Source organism: Oenanthe melanoleuca, chromosome 1, assembly GCF_029582105.1.
Source record: "Oenanthe melanoleuca isolate GR-GAL-2019-014 chromosome 1, OMel1.0, whole genome shotgun sequence".
In the NCBI taxonomy this organism is placed as follows: domain Eukaryota; kingdom Metazoa; phylum Chordata; class Aves; order Passeriformes; family Muscicapidae; genus Oenanthe; species Oenanthe melanoleuca.
In genome coordinates, this window is record NC_079333.1 from 52,856,217 (window position 1) to 52,883,801 (window position 27,585).

Sequence of the window (27,585 nt, forward strand, 5' to 3'; positions counted from 1 at the left end):
TGACAATGGTACCAGGACTGGAGCTACCATCCCCAGGGTGAGGTATTGTTCAGAGCTCACTGGGAATTCTTGTAACACCAGTGGTCAAGCTGAGTCAGACCCTGGGCCCACCTCTTACAGCAGAAAAAAGCAGATACACAGAGGAGACCATATGGACAGTGCAACATATATATATGGCCTTCTCTGAGTGCTATCCCAGCCTTCAACCATTTGTCACTCAAAGTATGATCCTAAATATGCTCTTCTCTTCATGAAGAGATCCCATAAACAGCACAGAAACATGGCTGGGTTGTGTGGGTCTGAAGACTGACAGCATAAATATTGAAAGATATCTGGGAAGAAATTCTGCACTTCTTGTTCCTCATGGCAAGGTTTCCCATTCCTCTGCTAGGCTCAAAAATTCTCAGTTGGCAGCCACTTACATGTGAGAAAATAAGTGGGGATGTACAATAAATGATTGAAATTGATAAGACAGTGGTCTTGTTTGGGTTTTCCTTGTCTCATCCATAAGGGATTGGGTTCACACCCCCAGGATTGCAGTGTGATAGATATCAGCATGAAATTTATTTAAAAGTGTATTCCTGTCCCCAAATGCTAGAGTAGATGCACATTGCTTTTACTTATGTTCTATCAACCACAGTATTAGAAAATTTTCCTGGCATCCAGTAAAATGTTTTGCCTATCAAACCACACTCAAAGAGTAAAGTATCATAAGTAATTCTGTCTTGCTTTGATATTTTGAAGAATTCCTAGAATAGAAAACTGTAGTTTTGGCTCTTCCCAGCTACTCTTCTTTTTTTGGGTCATTACATTTCTTGAAAATTATAATGCTAGATATTCTGAGGCAGAATATGCAAAATTCATAAGAGAAATATCCAAGCTGAAGCTGAAGAAATTACAGTTTTGGCAATAACAGAGATGCACTTAGAAACATTGCCAAAATCCAGTGAAAATCTTTTTCTTAAGGAAATATTAATTCCTCTGGCAAAAGAGGAGATCTGAGAAAATCTGCTGACTTCATCTGAAAAAAAAAGAGATAATCTAGCTTTTTTCTCTTTTGAATCTTAAAGACTTTTAGATAGAAACTCTTTAGCCTCAGTCTTTAGTTGGCTTGCTATGTTGGTTTAAATTTCTTTGCTTTCACTGCCCTAGTTTTAAGCATAGTGATTAAATAGTTGCATATTATTCCATAGTTTCTTTCAAGACAGAAAGATAATGTTTGGAAATTAAATCTAATTTTATGAGATACAAGAAAGGGGCAAAAGTTCCAACCCAGCATTTAGGCTTGGCTCCCAGCTATTAACCATGGCTCTGAGGCAACACAGGAATTGTTGAGAAAGGTTATTTTGTTGACTGTTCCAAGTGACCAGGCTATCAGGAGAGAATTATTGCTGTGCTTTTGTGTACATCCATTCTCACTTGGCTCAGTCATAAGCATCTCCTTGTTAAAAAGGAAGTTCTAATTTTAAAAAAAGTCAAGAACACAACAAGAATGTTAACCTTCTGCTTTCAAACTGCTGTATCTACCTGCATTAAATTTTGAACACTATGGCACCCATTAATACTATAAATGACTGCTCAAGAAAAATTCAGCCATTCTACATGATATTGGGTATGGTGGAAGGAGCAATGTTTGAAACAAGTGAATGAACAGTGTTCTTCATCCTAATTCAGGACCTAATCCTCTTCCTTCTGGAGCAGTTTTAGGTCTTTGTTGCTGACTTCAATTGAAAGAGGATCAACCCTACTGGTTTTGTGTGGGGAATGGCAGTCAGATTAAACAAAGTCAGCATTACTGGTTTGAAGGATTTATGTCATTGCAAGTATTTATTTATTCATTAAATGAATATCTCATCATAGTCAGGGCAATATTCAAAAGACAAATCAAGATAATAACATTCAAAATATTGCTGGATACTAAAAAGAATTGAGATCTATGCTGTATCATGATTTTCCTTCTCCCTTGACCTACAGCTTCTTAGTACATGGTGAATTCCTGGAACAGGGATGTTCCTGTGCAGTCCTTGGTGCCTGAGACCACCCTCCCTCCCCCCTGAGCATCAGGCACTACCTGCAAAGGAAGCCTTGACACACCTTTCTTGTTGGGCCATAGATGAAGTATTTTCTATTAAGATTTTTATAGAAATTAGCACTCAGTATCTAAATGTCTTCCAACAGCCCTTTACAGTACGAATAACATCTGCCATATGTTGTTTGTTCTCTCTTCCTTTCCGCACTTGGGGAATGGAAACGAATGCAGTGACATTTCTTGTTCCAGAAGGGATTTTAAAGAAAAATAAATGTATATTTACAGGGATTTAAAAGAAAAAGAAACTTATACTTCCATGAATTTATGTGTATAGAGTTGAGTCAAAGCAACCTGGTTTGTCTGGAACCCACATGTCAGGGTTACAGAGGTCCCGATTATGGGATACTTCACTTCAGTACCTCACTCAGTCCCCACAGACAGTCTTTTCTGCACAAACAAGTTGTACCCCTTTTCTAGATGCTTTCATTGTCATCTTTAATACAAGTATAATATGGCTACAACAGCTTTCATCCTGGGAATTTTTGAATGCATTTTTTTTCAGACAACTGAAGCCTCAGCAAAGAAATCAAAAGCACTACTCTGAGTGAGCAAAAATTGATCTGCTCATCAGTGTTGCTGAAGTGCAATGTGCAGTTGGTCTTAATGTTTTATTACCTCAATTAAGTATCCCTTTTGGGGGAAAAAAAACCCAAACTTATTTTTTACTTTAAGCAACAAGATATATGAACCTCGTAGTATGGGGTGACATGGTCTGTCAGTACCTCCTCTGTGCCTCAGGCAGCCAAAATAGGATCTAGGAATGCAGGCAATTTGTGATAGCATTGGACTGAATCTGTCAGGAAAGAAGGATTTTTTGGCCTTTTTTTCTTTCTTTCTTGTCTCAACAGACAGGACTGAAAAGTTTGGCCCACTTTTGCCCAGACTTATTAGAGGAAGATGGTATTTGGAAAGATGTGATCTCATATGGAAATTTGATGTCTGTTTTGTTTACTTTAGTCCCATATTGATTTTACACACTTTCAAGCCAGATTGAAGGAAGATGAATAAGGAAAATTTGGAGTGATCTGCTGGGGCTCCTGTAGCTTTCCACACCAAGGTGGAAGAGCTTGGCATCAATGGGCTCCAGAATACAGCCCATGAAGGATAACAAATGATATCTCAAACTTTCCTGCACCCTTAAGTTTGGGGAACTGATCTAAACTTGCAGAACAGCTTACAGGACACTTCAGATCAATCTGGAATGATAGATGTGTGGTTATTGGCTCAACAAACTCCTCTGACTAAATTGCACTTACATGACAAAATTACTGCAGATGTTAAACTGCACTCCATCCATGCCTTTTCCCTCTTCTGCAGAAAATGCCTACAGGTGTTGGCATTGGAAAGAATAAGGATTTCCTGAAAAAGAGAGCTCAGAAAAAGTGCTGCACTCCATGATCTGAAGGAAGTTTACTCCTCTCTCTCATTGAGGACAGCAGATGACTGTCAGCTCCTACAGCTTGGACACACTGCAGAGGACAGCTGGGGCTGCTCTGCAGTGTGTGGGAGGGTTGTGTGTAAGGGTTATGCTTCACAGGTGAGGAACTATGCTGAAGAAACCAAGACACTCAGAATATCCAAAAAGTTTTGACTTCTCTCCCACCTCTGTTTCCTGCCATGTCTCCATGTGCCACACAGCACTGTGGTTGTGACTGACTTGGAGCTGCTGATGGTGAGAGTGTAGAGCCCACTGATGACAGCAGCAAAGTTCACCATGTCAGTGGCTTGGGAGGAAGGTGAAACCTGTTTCAGGAGTGTTTCAGAGGGCTAGAGTAGATTAGTGGAGCTCAGGGAGGTATAAAAGAAAAAAGATGGAAGGTGCTTTGGGCAGGGCAGCTGAATGTCCCTATCCTTCATGTGTTCTACTTCTTACCTTGCCCCTCAGCCAGCTTGGTATTTCTGGAGAGCTAGGACTTGTTCTTGGGTGGTTTCACCCCAGAAAGGTTCCTGTTCTGGTACCCTTGCTCCTTCAGTTCCCATGTCCCTCTGAGATGTGAGATGCCTTAAGCCTCACACCCATCCTGTGCATGCATTCAGCTGAGCCAAGCTCCATCATTCTCTGCCCACCTCCTCTGCTCCCCTGGGCCCATGCTGGAAACAAAAGCTGACTGGGAAAGACCTGCAATGTCTCAGGACAGCTCCAGGGCAAAATCAGGGAGAACAGAGCCAGAGTCTGGCCCTGGTTTATCACAGCACAAGGCAGCTGTGTCCCCTGGCACAGCCTGGGGAGGGACCTGTCTGTGTGTTTTGCAAATGAAGCAAGAGTGCCACACTTTCAGAAAAGCATATTTTGTCTCACAGCTGATTGAATGAGATGGATACTTACCTTTTATGCATATGTTAGGATAGATCTCATGTCCACAAATTCTGTTTCTAGGCTCCAACTATGAATGCTCAAATGGTTCATTGCAAAGCATTAACTGGAGAGCCAGCTGTCAGTCCATGGCTATATTGCTGCAGCAGAAATGAAAATCTCTGAAAATTGTCAGCCCCTTTCAAAGCAGTGGAAAGAACTGGCAAAGTTCTGCTGACTTTCCACTGTCTAGTGCAAATGCTATTAATAAAAAAAAAAAAAAACAAAAAAACCCAGGTCAAGAAAATCTGACTTCATGTAAAAAATATTATTCCAAGCAGAAAAACTGACTGTGTGAAATAAGATATGATCAAAAGGTACTCTACAAGGTGGGAAGTCGCTGAGGCTTACTCCAGCAAAAGTTTTTATTCTCAGAGCTCCATATAACTGTAACATAAAATCAATAAAGTGCAAAGAATAACAAACACTTCTCAAGAGCCCTCTCAGCAATACCATTGAAGTGTTCAACCCATAAAATATTTCACTGAAAGGCAAGTGGTTCTTGTCAGATTTGGCAAATTCTCCAAGAGAAATAATATTGTTTTAGGAGCCAGAAGCGACAAGCTGGAGATCCGAGGAAATCCTTAATGAAGCAAAATAGCTGAAAAGTGACAGAAATCAATTAAACATCTGAATGTTTTCTTAACACTGTGCTGTGGAAACTGCTCACTGGAAGATATAATTTCTAGTTCTCTCTGACACCAAACTACAAGTTAAGGCTGGCAAACAATCTAGAGGGACAAATGTGTGCTTTATTCTGGCTGTGGAAAATACATTTGGACCAATCTTTACTATATGAAATCTTGAAAAAATGCATTTCCTTTTCTGAAAAATCAAAACTTAGTACAACCCCAGAGTCCAGAAAGATGAGTAAAAGTTTTGTGTCTGTTTAAGACAATTGTGAAGACTTAAGGAGGAATCCAGGTAGGTTTAGCTTGGGTTTTTAATCACATTGAGTAGGTACAAGGAAGATGTTCTAGTAGCAAAGGCATGACTCTATTTCTCACCACACAGCATGAATGGCATGTACTGGGATAGTGCTGTGCAGCTTATTTGCAAACATCTCTGAGTAACATTGCCTAGTGATATCAGAAATTAGTGGGAGGTCATGGAGAAGCTTCTTTCCTGGGTTTCAACTCATATCTTGCCTTCCAGTATTCCCCACCTCTTCATTGTCATATTTGGCTTCACTTCATTGTACACTACTACAAAGCTTCCAGAAAAGATGTCAAAATACCTGTAAAAAGATAAAAAACTAGAAATCTCAGTTTATAAAGTATGAATGAGATTGACAGCCTGTGAGGTCATAAGAAAAGGATAAAGGAATTTTGAACTAAATGTTGCTTGCATATTCCCCACCTTATTCTCAGTAATATTTTTCCATGGTTATTTTAAAATAGTGGTATCGTTTAGCTGGGAGAATTGGGATCTAAACAAGAATTTGGAAGAATTTTTCTGGAATGTTCTTTGTAACTCATAGGGATGAGTGGATGATATAGAGAGTATTCATGTCCAGACTGGTGAGAGATTAGTCCCAGTTATCCAGACCTGAGTATTTCTGTCATCTCGGTGAATGCAGTTGGAATATGGCTACAACTCAGCAGCTGTGTAATCCTGGACAGCTTTCCTGACTGGAGTCAGAAGGTGCCATAGTTTTGGCAATTGAGTGCAACCTGTTATGTCCTGAAAATTGTTTTTGCACCCCATCCTCATTTTGGGTACATCTCATCATACAACACTCAGCAAAGAGACCAGAGGAATAGTTTGGGACTGGTTTTCCCTTTCATGAAAACAGAATGAGATGGGCAATTACTTTTAGTACATTTCCAGCATCTCTCATCTGTGCTACTTGGCTCTTTGTTAAATCCTTTCATGTGTAGGAGATGAAGCACATTGCACATCCAGAGAACACTGTATTCTGCATTGATGGTGGCAGCTCTTTCTCAGCTGTACTTTTGTAATTTATTTCCAAGATGCATGCTCATTTCTTTGAGTGTTTTGTAACACACTGTTTATAATGGGGGAGCCCATTAGCTCTTCCACATTTTAGTAGAAAAGCAATCCATCAGTCAAAATTAGACACTGAATCAGAATGCAGTGTGGCAGAGGAATGCTCAGTGTGAGGGAGGAGAAAGTTCATGACTGATGACAGTTGTTTGACTTTATTGGTATGGCTTAGGATATTTTAGGAAAACATGCTTGCATTAACTAACAACTTTCATTATGTGCTTCTTCACAAATCACAGAAGACCCCAGGTTGGGAGGGACCTAGGAAGATTATCTGGTCCAACAGTTCATTACATCTTGAAAACCTCCATTGATGGGAACTCTATCACATCCCTAGGGAGGTTGTTCCAGTGATTGTTTTCACCACTGTAAAAATATTTTTCTTATACCAAGATGAAGCCCAGCCTTGTTGCCATGTGTCTCCTCTCTGTATGAAGAGAGATCCTCCCTCCTCTTTCTATCCACCCTGTAAGAACTGGAGAACTGTGATGAGGTCCTCCCAAGCCTTCTCTTCTTCAGGGAGAGAAGACTTGGCTCCTTCAGTCTTTCTTCTTAGGCCATATTCTCCAGCCCTTTAATCATTTTCATGGCATTCTTTTGGACTTTCTCCAGTGTGTCTGCATCTTCCTTGAGTTTTGGGGATCAGAACTGGACATGGTCCTTCAGATGAGGTCTGACAAGTGTGAGTGGGATGATCACATTTCTGTGTTTACTAGTAAAGCCCCTTAATTATTTCTTTCTTTCTGAGTGGAAATGCTTTTTTTTTTTTTGGAGTGAATGTCCCGGGTAGACGTGAAGCATCAGGAAAAATTGCAAAAATTGGTGGAAGTATCTCCAAGTCTTGTGTTTTAACTTTTCACATTACTTTCAATTTTATGTCTCAGAAGGATCACAGTAATTTATCTTAATAAATGTATAGCTGGCTAGTGAGATTTCTTTTTTCTTTTTAGGTTATTCTAAAGCAACTTGAAAATTTAATTTGCTGAATTTAAATCTCAATGCTGAGATGGATTTTTTGAATCAATAATCAGACAGTAGCTGAATAATGAGGATAATGGATAATTAGAAAAAGCATATGGCTTCCTGCAGCTTCATTACTCATGCCAGAAAATCACTGGGTGAACAGTCCTAGTCCAGTATATTCCCTGAATGCTGAGAAAGTGAAACAAGCTAAAACCTGCACAGTGCTCAGGCTGAGTAAATTGTGGGAGTGGTAAAAAGAAACCCCCTCTCCCCTCATTTCCCCTCCTCCCTCCCCTCAAATGGCAGTAATTCTACTGTTTTGAGAACAGCAGTGAACCTTTATTATCTATTGCACCCACTCTCCAGAAAACCCAAGATCTGGTCAGCAATGTAAAACTCTACATCATGACATGAATTCCCTCTAGCCTGAACATTTGTTGGATTTCTCTCTATGGGCGAGGGCATCTCAGGTGAACAACTATGCACACATTTAAGCTGAGGGACCAAGACTTAAAGCAATCAAAACAGTAAAACTAATGGAATAACTAGCAATTTCTCAGTAGTATGAAATCTTTATTGCTTCAACATGTCAATATGTCACAAGGTTTGGAAATGCAAATTCTGCTCTCCTATAAGGCAGCAGGGATAGCATTTCTAATCTTATTTATCCTATTTATGTCCTAGGATTGAAATGTGAAAGGAGTGCTAAAATCATGCTTAGCAATAAGATGCAGGGCACTGGATTTGTCCTTAACTGCTGTTGGACCTCCTGGCTTACCAGGTGACATGCTTGTGTGCTTCACTGATTTATAACAGCTGTATTGGCCTGCTAGAATGACCTGGGTTTAGAAATGTTTATCAGCAGGGTCCTCCTTTTTCCCTTGTTATTTATCTGTGTACTCACCATTTTCTCTTAAGCATTAAGATCTCTCATTAACCATATCTGTTGGTCACTATGATAGTAATTGAGAAGGTTTCTGAGAACTTACTACCACCATTTGCTACTTTGTGGTCCTCCTCTCTCTTTGTGATGTTTGCTGTCAGTGTCTGGTCATCTACACAGGCAGCTGATTGCATTGGACTTTTCAGACACACATTGGTTACTCCAAATTTTGACCTCCAGAGTGTTTTGGGCAAGAGATTCAAATGAACATATCACTGCCATTCCCAAATTATTTCTAATGGGAGTCAGCTGCCTATTTTAATCAAGATGTACTGAGATACAGGCAACACTATGAATAATTTCAGTGTGAATAACTCTCCAAGGTGAATTAGCATTTAGCTCCTGATACTTGTTAATGAAGTATTTTCCAAGACTGTTTCCCCATCATGTGTTCTCCTCAACCTGTGCAAAATGTTTGGTGATACTTAACAGCTGTCTTTTATTGGCCATGAACATGGCAGTTTGTGATGGTTGTGGTTGAGATATCTTCAAAGGAACACAGAGCTGACTAAAGCAGTGTATCAAAAATAAGTCTGAAATCTGCATATTTGCTTTCCCTTTAATATTTTGAATAGGATGTTCCGGTATAAAGGATACTCAGCAGTTTTTGAGTCACACCAATTTGCTTTAACAAAAACTTTTCTCTCTGCTCTCACAAAGTCTGAAACAAAATAAACTTCAATCTAATCAATAAATTTCTGTTTGGAAGGAATGCTCAACATTAGGTGCCATGATAAAAAGCCATCGTGGAGAACAAATGGCAATAATTGAGGTCTAGGTACTAGCTACATAGGTAGCATCGAATTATTTAATGGGTGCTGGAAAACAAAAAACCCAAAACTTTTAGATGAGTTCAAATTGCTGTGGTGGAAAGGGCACAAGGAAAGTCTAGCTTGTCTGTGCACTGTATATGCATTTTGTTTAAACAAAGCAATTAATACATATATAAAAATGACAGAGTAAGTCCTCTCCACCTTCGTGAAAAACCTCAATTTTCTTTGCCATTTTTGCCATTGTTGTCTTCCTCTTTATATTAAAAATCAAAAAGAATCTGGTGATTTTCAAAAACATCTGTTACATAAGAAGAAAAAGAAAAATTGCAAGGAAATCACAAAAATCACATCTTAAAAAAGAAGGGGAAAAATTGCTTATGGATGCATGAACTAAGTGTGTTAAATTGTACATGCTGCTAAGCAATTTGAAAAAAATTAATCAATATCCTTTGAGCATAAGCTCAACACAATTCACAGCCCACAGCTGTGACTCAGAAGGAAAGTTCACTATTAAAATGTCAACCTTGTCATTTACTCCTTTTGGCATTTACTTAATTCTTGGAGGAAAACTTTGTTCATTAATGCTGTTTTTTTTTCTTGGTAGAGGTTGTGCTCCAGTGAACACTTATATTTGCATTCAGTCCTGAAATTTGGACTCTCTTATGAGAAGTTTACATGTGATCCTGTGCTGTGTTTAATATTTGACTCTCTGCAGCTCTGTGTGTGTAAATAACCACAGCACCACACAGCAAATGATTAAGTTAAAAACAAATATCCAGGAGAGTTCTTATAGCAATTAGAAAGAGGAAGAGAGGAGAAGACAATAAAACGAGCTTGGAACCTAATTTGCTTCTAAGAGAGTCTTCAGGAACACATACATCTAAGACTATGACAAGTATATGACAGGTATATGGCAAGTCTGGAGAGGATCATATATTAAAGGCTGGAGTACACATTATTTTCCAGCTGACTGGGGAACTGGCAATGGTGCAAGATAAAGCCAGGAAGAGAAAGCTATCAAAAATAGCTTTTTCCTCTTTCCAAAAGGAGCCTCTGATTGCACTGAAAAGCTGTGCAGGCTCTGCTCAATGCTCACTATGGATATTCACTGTGGAAGGGAGTAAATAATTTTGTCATCCTCTCTGAGAGCCAGAGCAGAGGCTGGTGGTCCTGTGGTATGTACAGGTCCCCCAAGATACATGGAGATTAGGGGAGCAAATTTAGACTGGAGTAGCAAACTGCAGTAGAGAGATGTGGGGATTCTTAAGTATTCTCAAACTTCCTTGTAAAGAAATTTCCATGGGCCTGGGTGGTATGAGTTACTTTACTTGGACACGTTTTGCTCTTAAGAAATGTCAGGAGTGTGCTTCTGGGGAAGAATGAACTCTGTGATTATGCTTCTGTTATCTGAATTGGACAAGAAATGTCATGCTCAAAGGAGCAGTGCATTTTTTCTATAAGCCTGATTGTGAGTGACACCCATTACTCACCTTTCAGATGAGCAGATAATTAGAAATGTGCTCTTCTATCATGTCTGACTGGGCCTCTGAGGACACCTCTATTATCTCTCTATTATGTCCTTTAGGGAGGATGGAGCTGCTTCTTTAATACTCTTTCTCCAGGTTTCACTCACTGTGATGAGCTTCTCAGTCATGCTGCTCTACTGTGTGGATGATCTGCTCTTCAGTGCTCAATATGCCCTGATAGCAGCAAAGTATGGGGCTGCTCTGTGCAGGCAGTGTTCTCATAGGCATCCCAAAACATTTCCCTGGGACACACAACAGCTCTTGTAAGTTAACATCACTCCACTGACTCCACTGTACAATGCACCTGCAAAGGTTGGCATCAGTCTGTCCTACCCTTTGTTGCATTGCTCCACAGGCTCTGCAGCTCCTTTACCCACAGCACATTCTCTCCTCCTTTGCTACTATTGTCTTTCACAATGCTTGCCATCTCCTCTCCTCTCCTCTCCTCTCCTCTCCTCTCCTCTCCTCTCCTCTCCTCTCCTCTCCTCTCCTCTCCTCTCCTCTCCTCTCCTCTCCTCTCCTCTCCTCTCCTCTCCTCTCCTCTCCTCTCCTCTCCTCTCCTCTCCTCTCCTCTCCTCTCCTCTCCTCTCCTCTCCTCTCCTCTCCTCTCCTCTCCTCTCCTCTCCTCTCCTCTCCTCTCCTCTCCTCTCCTCTCCTCTCCTCTCCTCTCCTCTCCCATTCTGGACCACTGTGTTTTCACCTGCACCCTGACCAGCTCTTAGCTCTGGTGGCACCTGTGGAAAACCCTTAATATTTGTCATAGCCCACTCAGCTGACTGTGCTGAGACATTGCTGATTTTATCAGCTTGAGCCTCCCTGCTGCTCTCATTGGGCATGAAAAGTGTCAGGGAGCTGGGAGCTCATGGTTCCTGGGAAAGCTGTTCAGAGCAAGCTTCTAGGAAGGCAGGCAGGAGAGCTCCGTGTTCCTGTGAGTTTTCCACCTCTGTCACCTGAGAGCTGGGATTACTTCCTGCGGAAAGAGCCATTCCTGGGACACCTCACTTGCCCCTGCTCTGGTCCTGATTTACACGGAGTTGCAGGCAGCAGTCCTGGGCATGTGGGAAGGAGACAGACACTTTAAAGTGAGGGCTGAACGACTTACACAAAGCAGAAGCAAAATTGTATTCATCTTGTTTCTTATGGCCACCCTGTGTGCTGAGTACCTTTAATTTGTAATTAGAACTCACTGTTTTCACAAGGTATGTGTAAACTCTGCTGTGTCAGCACTTACTGACAGTGTTACAAGGCTACCCTCAATATTGGAAAAACTCTGGGGAACCAATAGGACTTAAAGCGTTTGTAGGATTTCAGTAAATAGGATATTTAAGATATTACTTTGCATCTCAAAAAAATTTATAATCTGAGGCTGGTACTCGCCTGCTTGTATGTGAAAAATAATCTCTCATTTTGACTCCAAGAAATATTCCTTTGCTAATAGCTTTATAATGAATGTATCTTAGTTTTGGTGTTGTGTTTTTGGGGCTTTTTTTTTTTTTTTTCCCCCAAAAAGGGTTGATGAGAAGAAACATGGACTAACTTTCATCAAATGGGTTTCCAAAAATCTACCCCCAGACTAATCTATATTTCATTAGATGAAGTACATAAGAGGCTGTATCCCTTTTGATTTACGAGCAAAAGTTTTATGAGAAATATGAGCTGTATAATGCAGCTGATCCATCATTCAGAATAACTATTATTAATCCTGGCCAAAATCAAAATTCTCCTGGGTTGCTACTCAGTGATACATGAGATAATTTTGCAGAGGTCCCAGAACACTACAACATGGCTAAACTGGCCTTCAGACCAAGTGCTATACTAGATTTTTTTGAAAAGGATCATTAATATCAATTTTGACCTGAATTAATATACTCAAAGGATGACAACACACTTTGGCTTGAGATTTGTGTACAGCAACGGAGAAGAGAAGGACTTAAAAGGATCTGGCTGAGGTTTTGTGCCCTTGCATGCAGTAATTAGACTATTAGGTGGTGTCGTCTCTTTCCAGCCCTTTCAGTTATCTAGAACACTATGTAACAGCAACACACTTGTTATTTTCAGAGCAATGTACTGCTGGTAAGGAAGTCACCCCACTGCAGAGAGCTGGCTTATGGTCCTGTGTTCAGGCTCTGTGAGACTGCTTGTGCATCCCCTATGTGCGGGGAACATTTCCATGGGGACTTTGTGTAGATAAGCCAATGCTATGATTCACCCCAGCAGCATTCCTGATTTCAGTGTCTCACCCAATGCATGGTTTTGCCCAGGGATACATTAATAGCTGGAGCTGGAGCCAGATATCCCCTTTGCACATGCACTCTGAAACTGCCTGGCCACAGGGTGAGACTTGGACACTCCACATTCAAACACCAAAGACCTCACATTTCTATAACACAGGCAAAATGAAGGATTTCATCTTCCTTCCCTGCTTACTTCCTGTCCTGTGCCTAAAACACTGTCTTGGAAAGAGAAATGCCTTCCCTTTGGGGCTCCTTTTAGGTGACTTTGTACCCTGCCCCAAACTTAATGTGCTTCCTAATGCAAATCCTACTTTGAGGCACTGCATTTTAGCTCTCCCTGGGCATGGTTTGTAGATGCCAAAATCCCTTTCATGCATTTGTCCCAAAGGTGACTGTCCATAGTCTCACATGGTACAGGCAAAGAGGAGATGTACTGTTCCCAATATGGGGCCACTGTTCCAATTCCCAGACTGCAGGCTTCACCTTTTCATCCATTGTGCCCTGTGCTTGACTTTTTTTGCTTTGTCTTTTGACACCCTTCTTATCACCCTAATGTCCTCCATATCCCCTGGAAAGCCTTGAGAGCTGCTGCTCCTCTCCAGTGGCTCCAGGACTGCAGCTATGCTCAGGTGACAAGACAACAGGGACTTTTTCCAGAGCCTGTTGGCACTCTGCTGAAGCCAATGTTGCAGAGCAGGTCAGCCTCATGCAGATATCTCAGAAATCTAAGGTATCCCAAATGATGCAAGGCACCTGGGTTTGTTGAGCTGCTTCCTCTGACTGGTGTCTCCACCCTACTGCTGAATGTCAGCTCTAAAACTGGATGACATACATTTCCCCCAGCCCAAGAGCCACAATGCATCTCTTCCATTTTCTATGTGTAGCAGCATTTTTCTCTCCTCACAACTTTATGATATTCATGTCATTAGTGAGTTAATAATCAGTGCTGACCATAGCTTTAATTTCTTTTCCTCATGGTTGGTTTTCAATCTGGAAAACGAAAACTGTGATCAAAATCCTGGAAGAGGAGTGAGGTATTCCTAAAATTCAGCCCTAAGCATTAAGCAGGTCACTTAATCTCTGTATGTGTCAGAGGTTGGTAGGAGCATTTGTAAAATGATTATGATAATGGTCCCAAAGGGCTTTGACATGGAAAGAAATGTTTTAAGAAAGCTTGTAAGAGCACTTAAAAGCATAAGCAAGATCTGACTAGTAAATTGCTATTTAATGATGATGCTCATTTGCCCAGAGCTCCAAGAGCAAGGAGAAAAGGCAGAATATGCACAGATAGGATACACTGGCAAAATGAGGAAAAGGTGAACTTGTGACTTTTGCATGGATTTATTGTAAAAACCAGAGATGACAGAGATGCTTTGAGTCATGAAGGACCTGTGATGACTTGGATTTGCTTGGTTCAAAATCTTCCACCACAGCCAGATGGTCCAAATCCAATGAAATGAAAATACACCATTTTTCTAGCTTCTGATGCCTCTTGCACAGAGGACATGGTCCTATCATACCATCTGTTCTGAAAGCATTTTTAAAAATTCAGAATCTTCATAACGCTGCTCCTTGACAGACTCACATGTTGCATTGTATCTGTTTTCTCATTGCATCCCACCTCACAGAACATGGTTCAGCTTTATCGTGTCTATATGTAAGGAACCCCATCCATTTGCAGCAAGACTCCTAGACAATTTATATATCTATATATTTAGCAAAGAAATTGCCCTTCTCCTATGAGAGCTTTCTTTGCAAATATAAAGGAGTATGGATATTTAAAGGTCATAGTAGTTGTTGAAAGGAGTTTGCAGAAGATTCTTTCTGTAGTAGTTCTGGTTGTACCTTCAGAATCAGGTCCTTGGAGACAATAATTGCTTTTGCCTCTTTTAAATGTTGAACATAATTGTTCACTTGTGTTTGGTTATAACCTCCTTTAGTACTCTTGGAAAAGATAAAGCTCAGAGAAAATAGTAAATAACTTCCAGAAATTGGTAATTTTCCCATGTTGTCAAGGATCATGCCATTTGCTAAAGCCACTGTTTCTCATGCTCTCTTTGAGGAGTAAGTATTGACATTTTTAGTACTTAATTGGTTTACAACAATCACAGAATATGTAAAAATATTAATTTCTATACATAAACTTACTTTCTGGAACAGTAAGAGAAAAAGCATCAAAACAGGGCTTAGCTAGATATTGCTTGCCCTACTCAGAAACATGGTCTGTTAAAATCACAGATGATTCCTGAAAGACCTTGAGGTCAGTTCTATAAAGCTAACTTTTTTGCTGCAGTAATTTCCTCTTCAGAAACTTTGCCTAGCATATTTCTCCTTATTTCCCTGCACGTTCTCTTCAGATTATGCCTTGGCAGACCTTGCTGCTGGCTATGCCCTCCAAGCAATTATTATCTCAATCTTAAACTTCAAATAAAGAAAAAAAAAAAGAGTTTGGAGGTGGGGGAGAAAAGGAGGTTGTGGCCTCTGTAGTGTTTCTCCAAATATCCTGAACTCTTCCTTCTCCCATAACACAGTAATTTGGCACTTACAGACCTGCTCCCAGCTTCAAAGCATCAACTTGTAGAGAAAATAGAAGACAGAATGTTGCAATGCAAGAAATATGAAGATGAAGAGTGCAGAAATATAAGGGCATCACTGTGAGAGTTAATGGTGACAAGAAAAGTCTGCACTTTGTTATTTTGCAGACACTTTAATTTTCTATGTTTTTCTTCTGTTTACCAAAATTTTAAAAAAAGAATCAACCCAGAAAAGTTGGGTGTCTTGCACCCAGCATCTTCTGTCTATATATATCAGGTAGTCTTCATCTGACAGAAATAAAAAAATTACAATAAAGCTGTTCACATTTGAACTATGTGCCAGGACTCCCTTTATAGCCAGAATATGATTATAATTTTAGGATGTGATTAATCACATTTTAGAATGAATATCTGTTGTTGATCACATGAACTGCACCCTAAAAGTACCTGTTGCCATTTGCTGTCTGTAAGAGGAGCTAAGGAGAATAGTTCAGGCACAGACATTCCTGCCAACACAGCATTTGGAGGGTTAAACTCAAACTACCTTCCTGATCAAACTTGAAACCATGCTGAATGACCTATGTAGCAGATACTTTACATGGTTTCAGTGTTATTTTATACTTCCAGACCCAAGCAATTTTTTGGTACTGCTGCTGTTAATGATTGTTATCAACCAGACACTTACACAAGAGGCAGCTCTATTTCCGTGCTGGGCAAAGGGACCTCTCTTAATTAGTTTCCTTATTACACTGCGAAATCTTGTGGGTTCCTTTGGGTTGAGAGTCATTAGGTACATACAGGCTAATATTGTTTCAATTTTTTCCTCATACTTCTCAGTTTTTCCACAGATTTCCTCATTTTAGTATTTGTCGTAGTCACTTCTGAGCAGCTGTTTTCAGCACAGGTCCCAGCCATGATTGTCCCAGCCTATTACCATTCAGAACAAGTCAATTAGTGATACAAAAGATGGTTAGCACAGATATGCTCTCTCCCAGTGGAGTGCTAGATCTCTCTCTCCACTTCTGCTGCTCATTAGCATAACTACTGAAAAAAAAATAGAAATGTTGGGGTGATGTCTCCTTCCCCCCACTGAGGCAGCCTGTGCTGCCCACGCTCTCAGCACTGTGAAGTGCTGTACTGGAGGTGAGGATGAAGTGGAACTGATGCCTCCAGGTGGAAAGTTTGAAGCCCTTTGTTCCCCTGGTGAAAGATCCACTTGTACAACAGCCCTTATTACTTCTGTGTCTTGGCTGAATGGGTGCACCCTAGTTCATCCCCAGGGACCAATATCCTACCTAAAAGGCCAGAACCAGGTAGCTTTTCACTGCCTTCTGTTCCTAGCCTCTGCTTCCCTCTCCCTTTCCCATGTTCCATCCATTTTCTGGTTATCTGGGTCTCCTTTTCATTTGACTTTGCTATTACAGTTTTCTTTGTCGTCTAGGCAGGACTGCTGATGGCCACAAAGATAGGTGGTAAATGGGGTGTGACAGGTAATAGCTGTGTACCCTGAGGGCCTTAAGGTGTAAAAGTAATGCTGCCATACCCAAGCAAACAAACAGGAAAAACCAACAAGATCAGTCTCAGGCTAGGGAGGAGTGCATTGCAGTCAACACACTTTTTGAAACATGAACATCTGAAAGCCTTTGCTAAAGCACTGAGAAACGTGATGAACAACAAGGAAAGGATCATTTCAGACACTGGGAAAGTACTAAATATGGTTTTCCTCCTTTTCTTTAGTCCCCCTTTCACAGCTGCATTAGAAGAAAGTAGGTAGCCAAGGATGGAGAGTTCATTGTTGGAGCAGGTGTGAACAGGCATTCCTTCTGGAGAATTCCACTCTGCAGGGCCAGGCTGGTCCAGGGAGAGCCCAGTCTCCTGTGTGCAATGGTGTTCCTCTGGTACAATAGTGCTTCTAGATCTAGGTGGTTGTGTTGGGTTGATGTGGCTAGAAATGTGTATTCTACCACCATCTGTTAAAGCCAGGTGGAGTAGTGATTCCTTATCTCCGTGGCACATATTATCTGCTAATGGGCCATCTTTAAAACCAGGCGGGGCTATCATCTTTATCTTTTCCACAGCCCATCCTCCCTCCAGGAAGATATCATCTGCTGCTGGGCCATTCAGTCCCACTGTATGACTGATAAAATTACATCATCCCACTGGGAGATGCTCCAGCCAGGGGGAGGAGCCAAGCCTTTCCTACCCAGATAAAAACTGAGATTTTGGACAGCAAGTTATCTGTTTTTCCACTGGATTCCAGACGAAAGATGGACCTTTCCACATCATCCCTGGACCTTCAGAGGAAAACTGCACCTTCTACAGGAGCATTGCTTCAGCTGAACCACATCTGCCACTGCAGGAGGACTGTAGCCACCATTTAATGGGACTGCTACCAACACCCTGACTGACAGGGTGTCAGGTTGTATTCTGACTCTGCCAGTGTTTTGGGATTGTTCTTTGTAATACTGTACTTCTATTTTAATTTTCGTAGTAAAGAACTCTTATTCCTAATTCCTGTATCTTTGCCTGAGAGCCTCTTAATTTCAAAATTATAATAATAATTTGGAGGAAGGCGGTTTACATTCTCCATTTCTAAGAGAAGCCTCTGCTTTTATTGGCAGACCACTGTCCAAACCAGGACAGTGGTGTTTAAGCATCCCAGGGCCTGGCCATGTGTCACAAGTGGAAAAATACATCTGCTTGTTCACTATTAAGAGATCAGTTAATTTCCAATCATAGCCGGGGGACAATTGTAAAAGTAACAGCATTCTGCCAGCAAAGGCTATTTGAAAGAAACTAAATTGAATCATGGCCATGGTTTTGTCAAAATATGTGTGAAAAAATTATCAAAATATTAGTTTGATAAAAGTTACAACATTTCAGTTTGTCTTTATTACAGTTCTCTTTTATTTCAGAGGCAGCCGAAACAAAATAAAACAATCTTTAAGAACAGTCAAAGTGAAGGGTTTGTTTTGTTTTTTTTTTTAATTTGTGATGTAGAATGAAGTGTCAGTGCCTTGAACTGCCCCTCAGGATAAGAAATCTGAATTTCACCTGCTTGAATTATAATACTAACATCCCTCCCTAATGAGGGAATAATAAGCTTGGCTTCCTCATCTCTGTTGGAAAGCAAATGAGAGCCAGACTTCCTAGTACTGGATTTGCACACAGAGAAAGAAGAGGGTCATTTCTAACAAGGTACCATATACCCTCTCTCTCCTTCTCTCTGCTACACTTGTTTAGCCCAGAATTGTGATTGAAATCCATTTTACCTGTACTTTTAAATACAGCTTGACTCTAGGAATAGCAGGAAGAAAACTGTATTTGTCTAGGACATGCCTTCTCCTGCCAAATATACAAACTATCAAAACTAAATGTAGCATTTTGTCTTTCATTTAATGATGAATGTTTTGCTCTGATATTTGTCCACTCTTCCAGATCTGTCTTAATTAAACTGCTGTAATATATGTTTTCATACCAAACATGGTAATTTTATTGTTCAAGGGTTACAGAGCTGGAAGATTCTGATGCTTCTGAAGTGAAGGTGTATATAAAAATTATTTCATAATTTTTGGAGGCACATAAAAAGAAATAATTGTGTTTTATGCAGAATTAACTCCCTTGGAAAATGCTGCTGTGAAAAAAATCACAGTAGTCTATAAATCACAGTGAATTCTCTGTTTGACAGTTACTGGCTAGAAAACTGAAATCCAAATTGCAAAGTAAAGATGTGAAACAAAGTCTATTGGAATGACAGGAAAATTTCCATTTCTTTTTTCAATTTTATGGAGATTGTCCAGATCAAACTTTACATATCAAGGTGGGAGAGATGGCAAAAGTGTTCCTGTTTTTTTGCAATTTTCTTCAGTCTCAACTCCAGCATCTGGTTGTCATCTACCCTCTTTCAGCCATCTGAGTCACTCAGTTTTAATATTGACATGGTGAATTAGTGAATTCTGCCTCACCCAAAGATAGATCTGATGGATTTGTATGTCTTAAATGTGCAGCTATCGTGTGATGCTGTGTGGATATTGCTGCATCTGCAAGAATTTTCCTTGTAAATGGGAATTGACATCTTACCTTATCATCTTGGAAATACCATTCTCCACATTTCTGTCCTTAAGGTGAATAGGTGAACCTTTTTTTGGCCTCTCTATGTTAAAAAGTCAAGCATTATTTGTAATCATGCATATACTTACAAGAAAAGCTTTCATTATTTTTTCCATTTTCTGTGGTCGAGTCTACTTTTAATGGCTGGTTTGATGATATAAGAACAGCTAGCAGTGTATCTACCCTGAGGAAAAAACAGAAGAACTTTGCAGAGACATACACTGCCCTTTGCAAGGCAGATGACATTTTGATTTCTGAAGTGTTTTTTGAGCATATAGTGTTTCCTCAGAGAAACTGTGAAGTGCAGTATGAAGAGTCTCTATTTATTCCCCATGGTCACAAACTAGGGGGCAGCTCCCTCCTGATGGTGTGTGGGAAGTGATGCTGTGCTCCCTTTACCCAGGGTCTGTGAAAACTGCAACATCTCACAAGAATGAGGGCTTGTGGCTGTACCTTCTGTCCTCTCTGCTTGGGGAACCTGACTTTTTTAAACTGTTCTCATGGTATTTGCATGGTATTGCTTTGGGCTTCTTCCCTGCTTTCTTGGTAGGTCCTTGGAGTGGTTGATTGCCCCTGAAGCTGGAGCAGAAACCAGCAGGGTTGTGGAAAGTGCTGTACAGTCCTTCTGCTGAAGACCAGGCACGTAAGCAGTTCCTTTGTTTGAGGAGAGGCAAAATAACTCTTCCCGCTTCTACTAAGGGAATAATGGGCTAAACTTTTCCCTAGTGCAGTGAATCAGAGAGTCCTAGAATGATTTGGGTTGCAAGGGATCAAAGATCATCAAGATTTGCCTCCCTCATAATGGGCAGGGACACCTTCCACTAGACCAGGTTGCTCAAAGCCCCATCCAGCCTTCCTTGAACATTTGCAGGATTGGGGAATCTACAGCTCCCCTGGACACCCTGTGCCAGTGTCTCACCACCCACACAACACAGCATTTTTTCCCAAATAAGATTTAAACGTACCCTGTTTCAGTTTAAGGTTTTGCAGTAACCCACTGGTTCTGTTGGTTCTGCTGCCACAACCAAGCCCATCAGTGCTGCTGCAGCCTGGGAGGTTGTATAACAACCCTATTCCACCCATGAGTCAATATTGAAAGTAAAAGGTTGGGTCACAGGAACCATAGCAGGAAAACATCTCTGTTGTACACATGGCACACTCCAAGAAATTGTGAAGGTCTGTGCAGACCTACAGCACAGCACAGTGTTGCTCCTGCCCAAAAAATCAGATAACTGTTTTACTTCAGTGTTGCTCTATTAACCTGATCCATGACCCACAGCAAAGACAGCCAGCTTGGATTTGGTGCCTTACACTGTCCCAAAGGCAGTTCTAGCTAGTGGGACCTTCTCCTGCCTTCCCCTGTGTGCTGCAGACACACTCCAGCAGTGGTTCCCACTTCTACCTCCTCTGCTTCCCCCGGGGCAGTCCAGCCTCACCATCACCTGCATCCTGGCTAAACAAGCTTGTACCAGTTTGCAGTCACAGCTCAAGAGTGCACATGTGAGAAAATTGACTTGCCAGAGTTACAGGGTCAGTGACTGTCCTTATTTGCACATTCTCCATCTATCCATTACATTTCTTATTAGAGTGTCTGCTGAGACTGCTGGAGAAATATGAAGTCCCTGTAACCTCTTTAATCAAGTTCTGGTGCAGTATGAGTATGGTACATCAGATCTCTATGAAGCTTTTAATTTTCCTGCTTTTTTCATCTTCTTTCTGGGTATGGGCTGAGGGAAGAATTTCTCATGTCTCCACAGAGGTAAGCTGGAATTAGACTGTCAGTGATGGTCTTGCGTGTGCTCTGGCAATATAATTTAGCTGGTCATCAGTCTGTAATGAAGGCTTAGGTCCCTTCTGGCATTTTCATTTGTGATGGCTGAGTGCTTTGCCTCCTTTTTTTACTGCATGATTTCCAGATAATTGTTCCAACTTACACATAATTATATTAGATCTGCTATTTAAATGCCACATAGCACTTGGAGATTTTTTCTTAAAAAATGCCTGCTGCTGTTATCAAACTTAAAAGAACATGGAAATGTGAGATTTTCACACAAAAGTGAACTTGCAGTCTAAGATGCCTTTTTATACTTTACTCAATCTGTAACCCAAAGCCCCAAGTGCACAATTATGAACCATTCACAGCCCTGAAATTCTGTTGCAGCCAGACAAAGTTTAGCAGGAGAGACTGAAGAAGGAGGGCAAACACTTGACTTCTCTTAGCTTTTACTACTTATATTCAGGTAACCACACTTCAAGCTGAAGAGGTGAGTATCAGTGTAGTTACTTTACTGACAGTAACCACTTTGGGGCTTGAAAGATGTTGCTTTCTCTTTTGACAGCACTTCATCTCACAAATGGTTTTGGATTGTGCTCTGCTCATGGATCTTTGTGGCACAAAGACCATGTGTTTAAGCCACTGGAACAATGCTTATCTTCTCTTGGACTTGTAGGGCTTGTGACTTGTCTGGTGCTCCACTCTGAGCATTATATCATTAAATTGCAGAAACAGTTTTTCCCCTGAGCAGAGGTTGTTGCTTGTTTTTGTTAATTATTCTTGTTCTGTCAATTCCTATATTTTAAAAAATATTGTGATTTATGTGCTTCTGAGCATATATAATTTTTTTAAACAGATATTATTCTCCAAGTGCAGCTTCATTCTTTGGATTTCCTTCTGTGCCTTTCTCTGGGCACCAAAACAAACCAGGAAGCCAACAAGCCTAGCAGGGTCTATGTGAAAGTTTGTTTAGTTTTATCATCCAGCACTCTGAATTGCTTATCAAGGACTGAGGTCCCAGCCTATGTGGGATTAGGTAAATGCAATTAAAAAACATTCAGAATTAACTATGGGTGAATATATATAAGTACTTTATAATTTATTTGTTGGAGGAAGCAGGATGAGAAGTGATTGCTGTTCTCTAGGTTTTGAATGATCAGTAAAATTGGGCATGCACTAAATGCATAGTTCTAGATAGGGCTGATGAATGTGCAGGTTAATAAAAGTGTCTGATGTGTCTCTTACTGAGACTCCATTTCCAGTTGTTTCTTTTGTTGCCAGAATTTCACCATCTGAAGTAAAGCTTTGCCTGTCATGTCTACTCAGCTGGAATTACAAAGAAGTTTTGTTTCTCCTTTTGATTGGCATACAATTTGTGTTGAGAATGTGCCATTAACTCTTCTGGTGAGGTCTTCAAGTCTTACCACTTGCATCTTGTAGAAAAACAAGCTTGTATGTGCTCAAGAGGCACTTGTTATTCTTTGATTTTCCCTTGCTGCTTTCAAGTGTAGATGCTCAGACTCTGAGGCAATCTCTGTGCCATCAGTGCTCTTAAATGGTCTATAAATATTGCATAAAGTGATCAAGGACCTATAGCACAATGTAGATGGGAATAGAGCTTTGGTCTTGAATGCTCTTTCTGAACTGAGGAAATGCTGGCCAACTCTTTGTGTCCTAATCCTCATACAAAACTAAAGAGATGTGGTCTTACTTCCAAGGCTTCAAAGAGCTCAGCTCCTTCTGCAAATCTATGAGTTGTTCTAATGAATATGGTCCTTTGCAGTTCCTTTGATGTCTTTCTGATGATCAGAGCATCATGGAAGAAACTGTAAAGCATATGGCCAATTTCTTTTTTTGTGTAAAAGTGGGAAAAGGATCTGTGGGAGGAGCTGTACTGCCAAAATTCTTCAAAAGTCAACACAAGAGTCTTTAGGATTGCTCTCCCACTGCAGCAGTGTTAAGCTCTATGAATATCATGTGATCTACCCTAATAAAAAGAAAATAAACCCCAATATATTTATAATTTTTTCCTTCAAATATTACGAAACTTAATTTGAAATCCTCTACATCCACAAAACTAACAAAATTTGAATACCTTATTCCTCTCCCTCTGCTTATCTCTAATTGATGTTCTCACTGCGACCACCACTACATTTTTCCTCAGTAGAATTAATCACATTTTATGTGTTTGCAGCCAGATGAATCTCCATAATACAAGGGAACAGTTTATTTCAAAAATCTCATAAGAAGTATGTTACAGAAATTGCTCATGGAATGCAAGGAGAACTCCACATGAGATAGAGAAGGAAATTCTCAGTGTTCAAGTACTTGGAGGAATAATGCAGTCTCTCCAAATTAGACTTTTTGTTTGATATTGAAATAGCTTTCATGTGTGAAAAGAGAAAATTAGTCATCTTCCTTTAAAATAATTGGTCACTGGCCACTTGCTGTTCCAGCTGTCACAAACTGTCCTCTGTTTTGGCTTAAAAACAAAACTATTCTGGTTTTGGGCTTTTGGGGCTTAAAAAGTAATGATCCAGATGAATAATCTCTTGGTTTCTCACTGCCATGGAAGCAGCATTAGTCATTCACTGGTGCCAGATGTTATAGTTAGCTACATAATTTTGGCATGATAGTTGGACTTCAGGGCTCCTCCATGGAACATTAGGGCTGTAGCACACAGTGACAATTCACCTAAAACAATATTCTGCCGTCCTTAGCTCATATTTGGGTAAAACTGGAGCTCAGAGAAATGTGAAACTGGTAGAAGTTTAAGTGCCAGTATTACAGGACTATCAATGAAGGAGATGGGGAGTCTCCCCTCTTTGCCAACCTGATCTTGCTGTGACCTGTCTCAGGCATTCTTCTTATAGGTGCTGCTAATATTTCCCACTGCCTGGGTTTGTCTGCTGAGTCCATAGATATTCAAAGTGGCAACATAATGCTTGAATGCTAAGTAGCCCTGTTTTAGTGAGACAAAAGTAGCTATTTTCTATGGTGTTGTCAGAGAGAAGCAATGCATAAAGCAGGTGAAAATGAGAAAGACTCAACGAGAGCATGTAAGAATCAATTGCTAGCTCATGAAGCACACAGCAAATATCCCTTCTTTCCCTTCCCCACAAATTACCCTGATGATCTAGTATTAAGGCTAATGAGTTAATCTGATAACTAGGGAAATTTAAATAATTAAATGTAGTTTGGAAGGAGTAAAAAATAGCAGCTATGCTGGGCTCCAGAGTTGGGGCTGTACATGCCTCAATTTACAGGGAAGGGTAAGAAGTGAATGCACTCCTTATTTGCATTTGGTCAGACACAGCAAATGATTTTTCAGTAACTCCAGGAGCTGGCAAGTTCCTTCAACCATGGACTATTTATGGTGCTGCTGTGAGCATGTTCTGACACTCTCCTTGTTCTCTGACAAAGATTATTTTTAAACAGATGGCAAAACAAAAAGGCAAACCAAAAGGATGCAGAAAAAAAAAATCACACACAGTGGAAGGAAGAAACAAAGTCCAGTTTCCAGGTGCTCTTCAATATGTAGGTGAAGCTGGTGGCTGTGGCTATGTATCCAAGGAGATGGCCTCCAGGAAAGTATAGTCTAGCAGCCCTGAGGATAGTATAAATCATTACTTCAGTTCCTCTACACTTTGTCTGGATTTTCCCTTGTTTGAGGGAAAACTATTTTTAAGGCTCTCAAAAGAGGATGTCATCAAAAGGGATGACAATAGACTATTCCTTCATTGTTCTGCTCACTATCTAGTTCTAGTTTCTGCCACAGCTATTTTTGTTCGTGCTTTTCAGATTACTTTTCTTGTTTACTGGACATTATTTATATCAGCATGTTCTGTGTTTGGGACAATTAGCCTTGAACCTGAGCTTCCCCCAGAAGAGTGGGAGCAGCTGTGGCAGAGCTCAGCAGCAGCTGGCTGCTCGAATATTCACCCATCTTCCCAGCAAGATTTTGAAGGTACAGAGGTGTTGTCAGTAGTATCCCCCCTAGCAAACAAGAAGGCCATTTGGGTTACATCTGCAGGGCAGTTTTTGGAGGCTCATTTAGATACAGTCTGAGGTTAGATTCCTCAAGCTACAGGGGCCCTTGCAGCCAAATTCTTTGATGCTGGTGACAGTCACTGACACTGTGGGCAGTAGCTCAGGATGCCTTCTGCAGGGCTGAACCCTCTCTTCTTCATCACTGAACACATTGCTAGCAGTGGGAAGAGGTATTTTATCAAGTCCAAGCTCTTCCCCTTCAGCCCACACACTTTGGCAAGCTCTGTGCTTCAGTGAAGAGGGAAATGAACTCTGGTACTCAGAATGATGCTAAAGTGAAAATCAACACCATGCAATTATAGCCAGCACCCTGCACTGCATCAAAAGCAATATCATGGAGACCAATATGGGAACATTAGTGCAAGCTGAATATTGCTCCTTTGATCTTTGGTTGTTTTTGGTTTGCTCTGTTATTATTTCCTGTATTGTTTGCTTTACTAAGGAGACAATAGGAAGATCCACCGTTCACCCTGCTGTTCAGCAGCTCTGACACTGGCATTGCAGGCAGCACAAAGATCCCTCCTCTCTTGCTGCAGCCATAATGTGAACTGGTCTATCCCTGTATTAGCTTTCATTAGGTTTCTTGTCCCTGCTTTGACCAAAACACCATTATTCTAACTTCCTTTTTCCAAAGACAAGAGACCTTTCTATTTCCATATTAAATTATTGTGTGCACATTCTGTTATTTGAATTTATTGACCTTATTGATCTTTTATATATATAATATATATATGCTTGGCTTTTTTTAACACAGATCTGTCCTCCATCTTCTCTGGGTTTAATATATTTCTTATTCTTCTCTCTGAAATGATACCCAAATCAAATTGTTTTCCTTTTTTCTCTCAAGGCAAACTACCTATTTCTTTAGCCCTCTTAACAGTGTTGCTCTCCATCTCTTTAGTTTCAACTCAAATCCTCAAATAATGATCAGAATTTTACCCATTTCTCCAGTTTTTTGTACCATACCCCTAGCATCTTTTTGTGTCCTTCTCCACTAAGAAGCAGTTAAGTGAAGAGCAGAAATGTTTGCAGTTAGTTGCCATATCAGTCTTTTCAGCATCACATGGCTAAATTAGTTTCCCTCATTTCCAATAATGTTCTGTCTTCAGTGAAGAACTTGCAGACCTACTTTCTTTCAATGTTCTTCCATTTAATATAAACTCATCTTCTTTGGGATTTTATTTTTAATGATAAAATTTTCTAAAATGGTTTCAGCAATTACAAGACTAATAAGAATAACCCACAGTCTCTTGGTTTTATTGGCTATTTGGTGGAGAAATGTGCCACCCATCCCATCTATAATTAATTTACCCTGTTACTCATCACACTTACTCCACATCCTTTATGTAGGATACAAAAGTATCCATTAATTATATGATTATTAGTAAAACTCTCCTCCTAATAGCATTTCTGAGTATCTATAACAATCAGACCTCATAATGAAATTATATAGTGGTTTCTCAGCCCTGTAAAACCTCTTTCATTTTTTCCCAGTGAAATTGAGACAGATACCGTTGTGCCCCTGCCATTGTTTCTACCTTTACACTTTTATGCTTGGTTCCTTTGTTGATGCACCCCACTGCCTTTAGCTCCATCTCTGCCTTTCTGCACACTGCTTTTTCTCAATACATCTGCTCTAAATGTGGCTGCTATTTTACCACATGCTGTTATTCCTTCCAGTGTCTGATTTCACATTCTGTTCCAATAGTTTGACCTTGCCCAGTCTGTTTGCCAGGCCTCCTGCCTAAGTGCACGATGGGGAAGCAGTTTCTTACCAGCCATGCTCAGCAATCCATCAGGGAGAGAAGCAGCCCCTTGGAAGCTCTATCAGCTGCTTGGCTGTTGTTTCTATCAGTGAGAGTTTCCTTCCTCATGCTCCATCAGCTGTTGCCAAGTTTTTCCTTAACTCGTTTGTTACTCCTGAGAGCCAAAATCACTCCCCCCTAATTTCTTTCTGTTCTGAAGTCTTTTCTATGAGGCATGCCAACCCTGTTTTGTAGGAATTCAGGATAAAAATATCTATTATTCAGATTTTTCGTCATGACTGGAAATATTTTTAGTGTCATTCACCTACGCTAATTTCAAGTGTTTCAAATTCAGTGTTTGGAGTTTGAACCAGCCCCATGGACATCCCTTGTCTCTGATGCAGAATGGGCACAGCTGGATATCTACTCTGATGTCCTCCTTATCATGAGAGTTTCTGCAATTAAACCTCATGCATCTCTGTGT